This window comes from Hordeum vulgare, chromosome 7H (assembly GCF_904849725.1).
Source record: "Hordeum vulgare subsp. vulgare chromosome 7H, MorexV3_pseudomolecules_assembly, whole genome shotgun sequence".
Classification (NCBI taxonomy): domain Eukaryota; kingdom Viridiplantae; phylum Streptophyta; class Magnoliopsida; order Poales; family Poaceae; genus Hordeum; species Hordeum vulgare.
In genome coordinates this window covers 129,199,847-129,207,539 of record NC_058524.1, presented here as the reverse complement: position 1 = coordinate 129,207,539, position 7,693 = coordinate 129,199,847, and the positions used below count along the sequence as shown (strand labels likewise).

General features: G+C 46.6%; 1 pseudogene; it reads right to left on the bottom strand.

Moving 5' to 3' along the window:
• Nucleotides 1-1,295: 1,295 nt before the first annotated feature.
• LOC123413021 lies at nucleotides 1,296-1,995 on the bottom strand (annotated as a pseudogene).
• Between the last annotated feature and the right edge of the window lie 5,698 nt (nucleotides 1,996-7,693).

Here is a 7,693-nt window from a genome sequence, read left to right as displayed (position 1 = left end):
AGATATATATTTTTAGGGGTCGATATTCATCAAATATCTCAAACTCCTCAATGACTTATAGATCTTGTGTACACTCATAAACACATTAGATACTTAACCTATACGTCTTCAAACCACCAAAATCACTAAGGGGCACTAGATGCACTTACGCCCTCCCATTCGTTTTTGAAACCAGCGGCTGACTTTTCTTCTCATCTCAATTCCCTCTTCTAAATGCTTCAGATCTGGTGATTTCTTCCGTGGATTTATCCCCCAAACTTGTCTACAAGGTAATCTCTTCAGTTTCCCATCTATCTATCCAAATAGTATTGCGTATTTTTCAGATTTGGGTTAGTTAGGTTGAGAGCCATATTTTGATTGGATTTGAAATGTAGATGAGGAGTTAGTCCTATTTTATGAATCCTAGATGAGTAGTTGTGTTATATGACTATTCCTATGAGTAGATGGCGTGGATTTTATGAGGATATGCGTATTATGGTTATTTTTTTAAAGATGAGTAGATTCATATGAGTAATTTTTTAGTAATATGTAGATGAGTGGATTAGTAGATGAGTGGATGAGCAGATGAGTGGATTAGTAGATGAGTAGATTCATATGAGTATTTTTTTTGAAGATGAGTAGATTCATAAGTGTATTTTTTTGTGATATGTAGGATGGTGTCGCTTTTGAATGATGCCTATGACGTTGACTACCGGTCCTATTTCATGTCGGAGAAGCAAATGGTAAGTAAAACATATGTTCGAAAATCATGTATTTTTTTCGAGAAAACGCAAAAGAATTTGCGTTTCATTGCATTGAACAGGAAGAAGACATCGGGGGTACAACCTCCAGAAAGGAGGGACACACACACACATACACACACACACACACGACCGTCCTCACCAAGCGACTACAACTAGGTAAGGAGGTGCCCTCAGCTACAGACACACAACGACATTAGGCCTCGCCCTCCCGCCATTGCAAGACACCTCTAGGGACAATTGCAGCTCCAGGACTGCCCAGGCCAACGTACCTCACACCCATGTGCCTAGGATCGGTGGGTGAAAGGCAGGGCCTGATAGGAACTGGTGTAGCAATCGTTGGGGGAGGGCCGGCGCTGCCAAACAACCTGCTCCCTGTTCAGCCGTCTACGCCAACGGTGCATCACCAGCCACCATCTGCCGCATCAAGTACTCCGCTTGCAGCCAAAGCAGCGCCCTCAAGAGGGTAACGGCGTTGAGACGCCGCCGCTGCCCGGTCCAGGAGGCCGGACCTAGGATTTATCCCGGTGCTCGAGGAGGAGGTCCGGTCAGGGGTCATGCCAACGCCTCCAAGGAGGTGACGGCACCCTCGGGCGTCGCCGTTGACAGCACATGCCGTTGCTGTGCCGGGATTTCGCCCCGACCCATGAGCAAGGACCTCAGATGCAGATGCAGACCGGACATGACGAAGAACGTTGGAGAAGATGGAAGCACATGGAGAGGGAAGCCTAGGAACGTCAGTAGTCGCAGGTTTGGGCACCGGCCAGCGCAGCGCCAGCAGGCCGGCCACCACCGGGAGCGCGTCCAGCAGGCGACAACGATCACCTGCACCGCGCCGGCCCGCAGCCTCCGCCACCGGGATTCGCCGTGGCACAACATCACAGCAACCGTCAGAGTCACCGCGTGCGTGCACAACCCAGCGGCAACCACCGGCGGCGGCTGGGAGGGGTGGGAGGAGGGAGAAGGGTGGGTGGGGGTAGAGTGGTTGACTCGGGCCAAGGCGGGCCCGTGCGGCCCAGATCTGGGCGCCCCCAGCTCTGCCGCTCGCTGCAGGGGCCGGCAGCAGCCGTAGCAGCGGCTCCGCGCACACGCACCACGCCATCTCGACCTCTCCTGCACGCGGATAGCTTTCCGACGCGCCACCACGCTCCCACCGCTCCAGCGCGCGAGCACATTCCCACCGCTCCAGCGCGCGAGCACGCAAACAAGGGCCCCGCCGCCGCCGTCCACCGACGAGGGCTTCGCCCACCAGCATCCTCCAGCGGCGGCGAGGGGAGGGAGGGGAGGGAGGGGAAGGAGGGGGCTTGGGTGGCGGCTAGGGTTTCGCCATCCGAGTCGCCCCTAGGAGTGACGCGGGGGCCCTGATGGTCGAATCGGCCAAAATCATGTATTTATTTAATAAGATGAAACTGTAATCATATCACTCCTCTATGTTTGCAGAAGCTTATGCCCTTGAAGATTCGGTCTCACGGGGCATCGAATGTCATGACATACAATGTGCGGTACACACCATATATCGAGATGATATGACTCCTTCCATTCATTCAGCTTGTGAGTCGGTCAACGTCCAACCTGACGCTGCGGCAATCAGTGCACTTACTGATCGGTGGAGGCCGGAGACCCATAGTTTTCACCTCCGGACAGGAGAGATGACAGTGACTCTTCAAGATGTTTCCATGATCACCGCACTTTCGATCGAGGGAAAGCCTCTTTGTATGAGAACTGATTTTGAGGGATGGCGGCACCGAATGGAGGCCCTTATTGGTATGTCACCTCGAGAGCCGGAGGTAGAAGATGGAGGGAAGAAAGATAGGGTCCCGGCTAATGCTTCTTTCACTTGGATTGTCGCCAACTTTGCTCATTGTCCTGAGGACGCAAATGACGAGGTGATCCAGACTTATGCTCGTGTATACATTGTTGGATATATGTCCTAGAGGCAATAATAAATTAGTTATTATTATATTTCTTTGTTCATGATAATCATTTATTATCCATGTTATAATTGTATTGATTGGAAACACAAATACATGTGTGGATACATAGACAAAACAGTGTCCCTAGTAAGCCTCTAGTTGACTAGCTCGTTGATCAAAGATGGTCAAGGTTTCCTGACCATAGACAAGTGTTGTCACTTGATAACGGGATCACATCATTAGAAGAATCACGTGATGGACAAGACCCAAACTATGAACGTAGCATGTGATCGTGTCATTTTATTGCAATTGTTTTGTGCGTGTCAAGTATTCATTCTTGTGACCATGATATCATGTAACTCACTGACACCGGAGGAGTACTGTGTGGGTATCAAATGTCACAACGTAACTGGGTGACTATAAAGGTGCTCTACAGGTATCTCCGAAGGTGTCCGTCGAGTTAGCATGGATCAAGACTGGGATTTGTCACTCCGTGTGAAGGAGAGGTATCTCGAGGCCCACTCGGTAATACAACGTCATGCACAAGCCTTGTAAGCAATGTGACTCAAGTGTGAGTCACGGGATCTTGTATTATAGAACGAGTAAAGAGACTTGCCGGTAACGAGATTGAAATAGGTATAGGGATACCGACAATCAAATCTCGGGCTGTAACATACCGAAGGACAAAGGGAATGTTATACGGAATTATATGAATCCTTGGCACAGAGGTTCAACCGATAAGATCTTCGTAGAATATGTAGGATCCAGTATGGGCATCCAGGTCCCGCTATTGGATATTGACCGAGAAGTGTCTCGGGTCATGTCTGCATAGTTCTCGAACCCGCAGGGTCTGCACACTTAAGGTTCGATGATGTTTTAGTATAGTTGAGTTATATGTGTTGGTGACCGAAGGTTGTTCGGAGTCCCGGATGAGATCACGGACGTCACGAGGGTTTCCGGAATGGTCCGGAAACGAAGATTGATATATAGGAAGTTGGTATTCGGATTCCGGAAAGTTTTCGGGCATTACCGACAGTGTACTGGGAGTGACGAATGGGTTTCGGGGCCCACTGGGTGGGGCCACCACGCCCCAAGGGTCCGCATGGGTTTATTGGATGCACAATAAGGTATAATGGGCCGACAAAGTCATCCAAGGAAAGCCCATGAGGAAAAAGTGGAAAATCCAAAAGAGGTGGGAAAATAAGGAAGGAGTCCTAATCCAAGTGGGATTGGAGAAGGACTCCTCCCTCCCACTTCGGCCGACCCAAGGAGGGCCTCCTTTGGCCGGCGCCTAGGGCTTTGCCCCACCCCTTGGCTCCTCCTATATATACTAGAGGTTTAGGGCTGTTTGAGACACAACTTTGCCACGTGCAACTCAAACCTACACCTCGTAGTTCTTCCTGTAGATTAGATTTCTTCGGAGCTCGGGCGGAGCCGTGCAGGAATAGATCATCACTAACACCAGTGCGCCGTCATGCTGCCGGAGAACTCATCTACTTCTCCGTCTCTCTTGCTGGATCAAGAAGGCCGAGATCGTCATCGAGCTATACGTGTGCTGAACGCAGAGGTGTCGTCCGTTCGGCGCTAGATCAGAACGGATCATGGGACGGATTGCAAGATGGTTCGTGGGACGGTTCGAGGGACGTATCGTGAAGACGTACCACTACATCAACCGCGTTTATTAATGCTTCCGCTTAGCGATGTACAAGGGTATGTGGATCCGATCTCCCTCTCATAGATGAACATCACCATGATAGGTTTTCATGTGCGTAGTTAATATCGACTTGCACGTCGATGCTAAGGCAATCGGCAGGAGCCATAGGGTTGTCTTTAAACTAACGTTTGTGTTTGTAGATGCGTTTACTATATTGCTAGGTCGTAGCTTTAGTAGTAATAGCATAGATAGCATGACAACCTCGATGGCGGGATGATGATGGAGATCATGGTGTGGTGCCGGTGACAAGAAGATCATGCCGGTGCTTTGGTGATGGAGATCAAGAAGCACAAGATGATGGCCATATCATGTCACTTATGAATTGCATGTGATGTTAATCCTTTTATGCACCTTATTTTGCTTAGAAGGACGGTAGCATTATAAGGTGACCTCTCACTAAAATTTCAAGAAGAAATTGTGTTCTCCCCGACTGTGCACTGTTGCGATAGTTCGTCATTTCGAGACACCACGTGATGATCGGGTGTGATAGACTCAACGTTCACATACAACGGGTGCAAAACAGTTGCACACGCGGAACACTCGGGTTAAACTTGACGAGCCTAGAATGTGCAGACATGGCCTCGAAACACAAGAGACCAAAAGGTCGAGCATGATTGGTATAGTTGATATGATTAGCATAGAGATGCTTACCACTGAAGCTATACTCAACTCACGTGATGATTGGACTTGAGTTAGTGGATTTGGATCATGTACCACTCAAATGACTAGAGGGATGTACTTTTTGAGTGGGAGTTTATTAAGTAATTTGATCAGTTAAACTCTAATTATCACGAACATAGCCAAAATGTTTTTGCGAATTATGATGTAGCATGCGCTATAGCTCTACTGTTTTTATATGTTCCTAGAGAAAATTTAGTTAAAAGATGATAGTAGCAACTTTGCAGACCGAGTCCGTAAAACTGAGGATTGTCCTCATTGCTGCGTAGAAGGCTTATGCCCTTAATGCACCACTCGGTGTGCTGCACCTCGAGCGTCGTCTGTGGATGTTGCGAACTTCTGACATACACGTTTTTGATGACTACGTGATAGTTCAGTGCGTAATACTTAATGGCTTAGAAGCAAGGCGCCGAAGATGTTTTGAAACGTCACGGAACATAAGCGGTGTTCTAAGATATGAAATTGAGATTTCATGCTCGTGCCCTTGTTGAGAGATATGAGACCTCCGACAAGATTCTTTGTCCACAAGGTAAAGGATAAAAGCTCAATCGTTGAGCATGGTCTCAGATTGTCTTAGTACAACAATCGCTTGAATCAAGTGGGAGTTAATCTTCCAGATGAGATAGTGATGGTTCTCCAAAGTCACGGCCACTAAGCTGCTAGAGCTTCGTGATGAACTATAACATATCAAGGATAGATATGATGATCCTTGAGCGATTCACAATGTTTGACACTGCGAAAGTAGAAATCAAGAAGGAGCATCAATTGTTGATGGTTATTAAAACCACTAGTTTCAAGAAGGGCAAGGGCTAGAAGGGATACTTCATGAAACGGCAAACCAGTTGCTCCTCTAATGAAGAAACCCAAGATTGAACCCAAACCGAGACTAAGTGCTTCTGTTATGAGGGGAATGGTCACTGAGGCGAAGCTACCCTAGATACTTGGTAGATGAGAAGGCTGGTGAAGTCAATAGAAGTATATTTGATATAAATGATATTGATGTGTACTTTACTAGTACTCCTAGTAGCACGATGGTATTAGATACCGGTTCGATTACTAAGTGATTAGTAACTAGAAATAAAAGCTACAGAATAAACGGAGACTAGTGATGTCTACTACGCAACCTTCTTCTTGTAGACGTTGTTGGGCCTCCAAGTGCATAGGTTTGTAGGACAGTAGCAATTTTCCCTCAAGTGGGTGACCTAAGGTTTATCAATCCGCGGGAGGCGTAGGATGAAGATGGTCTCTCTCAAGCAACCCTACAACCAAATAACAAAGAGTCTCTTGTGTCCCCAACACACCCAATACAATGGTAAGTTGTATGGGTGCACTAGTTCGGTGAAGAGATGGTGATACAAGTGCAATATGGATGGTAGATATAGTTTTTTGTAATCTTAAATTACAAAAACAGGAAGGTAACTAGTAACAAAAGTGAGCACGAACGGTATTGCAATGCGTGGAAACAAGGCCTAGGGTTCATACTTTCACTAGTGAAGTTATCTCAACAATGATAACATAATTGGATCATATAACTAGCCCTCAACATGCAACAAAGAGTCACTCCAAAGTCACTAATAGCGGAGAACAAACGAAGAGATTATTGTCGGGTACGAAACCACCACAAAGTTATTCTTTCTAATCAATCTATCCAAGAGTCCGTAGTAAAATAACATGAATCTATTCTTTCCATTCGATCCATCATATAGTTCGTACTAGAATAACACCTTAAGATACATATCAACCAAGACCCTAATGTCACCTAGATACTCCATTGTCACCTCAAGTATCCGTGGGCATGATTATACGATATGCATCACATAATCTCAAAATCATATATTCAACCAACACATAGAACTTCAAAGAGTGCCCCAAAGTTTCTACCGAAGAGTCAAAACGTGTGCCAACCCCTATGCATAGGTTCCCAATGTCACGAACCCGCAAGTTGATCACCAAAACATACATCGAGTACTCACACGAATCAAACGTGTGCCAACCCATATGCATAGGTTCCCAATGTCACAAACCCGCAAGTTGATCACTGCAGATAGACACGTGCAAGACATACATCAAGTGTTCTCAAAGACTGAATCCGATAAGATAACTTCAAAAGGGAAACTCAATTCATTGCAAGAAGGGAGAGGTGGAAGAACATCATAAGATCCAACTACAGTAGCAAAGCCCATGGTACATCGAGATCAAGACATCTCAAGAACACGTGAAAGGATCGATATGGTTGACTAGGAGGGGGGGTGAATAGGCAACGACCACTTTTTAATTAATCTTAGCAAGTTAAGGTTAGCAACATAAGGGTTCTCTAAAATGTCAACAAAGAGGTGAACCTATATGATGCTACCAACAAGGATAACTAAGACAAGTAAGAGATAAACAACGACATAAGCATACACAATGTAAACGTTAGAGATAACCGCAAGTGGAACCAATGAAGACGAGGATGTGTTACCGAAGTTCCTTCCCTTTGACAGGAAGTACGTCTCTATTGGAGCGGTGTGGAGGCACAATGCTCCCCAGAAAGCCACCAGGGCCACCGTATTCTCCTTACGCCCTCACACAATACAAGGTATCGTGATTCCACTATAGGTGCCCTTGAAGGCGTCGACTGAACCTTTACAAACAAGGTTGGGGCAAAC